A 2,315-nucleotide genomic window follows, 5' to 3' on the forward strand; every position below is an offset into this window, starting at 1 on the left:
GGGAAAGGAAGGGGAACCAATTGAGGAGCTGATAGCAAGGACTCAGGTAGAAAGCAGATGTTGTGAGAATGCTGATGGCAACAAATGCACAAATGTGCTGGACACAATGGATGGATGGATGGATTGTGATAAGAGTTGTACGAGGTCCCAATAAAACTACCCCTCAGTTAAAGGAGCTAAATGGGAAAAACAATGAGGGCTCGGCCGAAACCAGGTGGAAAGACCGAAGAGAGCAGCCACTGAGAAAGAAACCAGTGCACAGCCACCCAGCCAGGACACCAGTCACAGGCACCCCCAAACAGGCGGGACCCCAAAATATCCGAGGGGATGTTGTTGTTGGGACCCGTGCACAACAGAGCCAAACCATCTCACAATGGTCCTGTGCACGTCGGAGGGACAGCAGGGACCAGACATTCAGACTCGCGGTACAGAGACCACGCTGCCGTCCTCCAAACCCACCTCTCCCAGCAGCACCGCCATAGGGCTGGGTACCACCGCCCCTGCGGATGTCTGAGACTGTCACTACTCAAGGGAGTAGGAAGCCCCACCTTTCTCCCCAGGTCAGTGGTTCTCAACCTGTGGGTCGTGACCCCTTAGGAGGTTGTCTAACGACCCTTTCACAGGGGTTGTCTAAGACCATCGGAAAACACATTTTCCGATGGTCTTAGGAACCGAGACACCGCTGCTCTATCGTCTCCAGACGGGTCCGCCCACATGCAGATACGCCCACCTAGGAGTACCCAGTGTGAGGACGGACCCATGCTACACCACGCCTCAAGACAAAATTGTATTGATTGGTCATTAGAAATAAATATTTCACAATACATGACATTGTTTTGTGATTCATCGCCATGCTTTAATGTTCAATTTGTAACAATGAAAATACACCCTGCATATCAGATATTTACATGATGATTCATAATGGTGGCAAAATGACAGCTATGAAGTACGATGGAAAATAATTTTATGGTGGTGGGTCACCACCACATGAGGAACTGTATGAAAGGGTCGCCGCATTGGGAAGGTTGAGAACCACTGCCCTGGGAGATGCTGGTGGTTTCGAACTGCTGACCTGTCTGATTCCAGCCCATCGGGTGGGTGACCACTGGGCGACCACTGGGCCACCTGGGCTCCGAAACGGTCAAAGGGCACGAGAAGGGTCCTTGGGATGAGGTCACGATGGAGTCCTGGGATTCGGAGTCCCCGGACTGGATTAGGAGGCGCGGGAAACCGAGGGAATGCGTCAAAGCATCGCCAAGGGCGGCAGATGAAGTCGTTAGTTGCAGGCGGGACCGGGACCGCGGTTGCAAACGTCCCCAGGGAAACGCTGGGGCCATCTAGGTCGGGGCGTGATCATAACCCTGCGACCCTGGAACCCCAGTGTCCATCCAGGGCAGGGTTAGGCAAGGCCGCGATGGCGAGCGTGTGCCCTCGCTGGGCCGGACAGGGGAGTCCTGGAGAGGCAAGGGCACGGGCGCCGAGGTGGGGTTCCGGACAGAGCATGCGCGGAGTCCGTGGCGGCGCGGGACTACGTTTCCCAGAATCCCCTGCCGGCCGTGGTGGACGTCCCGGGAATCTCGCGCGCTTTGCGGGTACCCTTAAAACCACTAGGTATATGCCCCGGGCGGTGGGTGAGCAGAGACACCAAAAACCGCAGGCAGGTAGGTTTTCGTCCTCCTCTTGCGGCCAGGTGCCCTGAAGTCAGCCTGGCCCATAGCGACCCCGTGTACAACAACAGGCCGGCCCTGCGCCGTCCTCACAATGGCGCCCGCGCCCGAGCCCGGGGTTGCACCGCTGTGTCGGTTGCCGCCCCTCCAGGGACTGCTCTCTCTGGACGACAGTCCAAAGGACGCGGGGCGAAGCCCGGCCACTGTCTGCCCGTACAGGACAGATTGATTTGCGTTCCTGGCGGTCCATGGTGCTGTCAATAGTCCGAGCCTCTGAACAAAATGATCTTGCGATGATGCCTGTGTCTTCCAAAAGTTCTTCTTTCTCTTGGTAAGACCAGAACCTACTTCCTGTAGCACCGGGGACACCTTTAGGACAGGTGGGACTGCCCCACTGGGCTTCGGAGAATGTACGTCTTCATGAGGGCACAAAGCCTTTTCTTTCTCCCTCCCAGTGGCTGGTGGGAGTCAACTGTGGACCTTGTGGCTAGCAGCACAATGTGTAACCACTGTGCCAATAGGACTTCTTCCCTGCCCCCTGGCTGATGGTGGTTTTGAACTGCTGACCTAGGGCTGAGCAGGCCAAGGCATAACCCACCGGGCCACCTTCAGGCACAAGTTCACAAATGAACAAAGCCTAAGTATGGC

This window comes from Echinops telfairi, unplaced genomic scaffold (genome assembly GCF_000313985.2).
Source record: "Echinops telfairi isolate 266 unplaced genomic scaffold, ASM31398v2 ScPeMD7_7459;HRSCAF=8497, whole genome shotgun sequence".
Classification (NCBI taxonomy): Eukaryota; Metazoa; Chordata; class Mammalia; order Afrosoricida; family Tenrecidae; genus Echinops; species Echinops telfairi.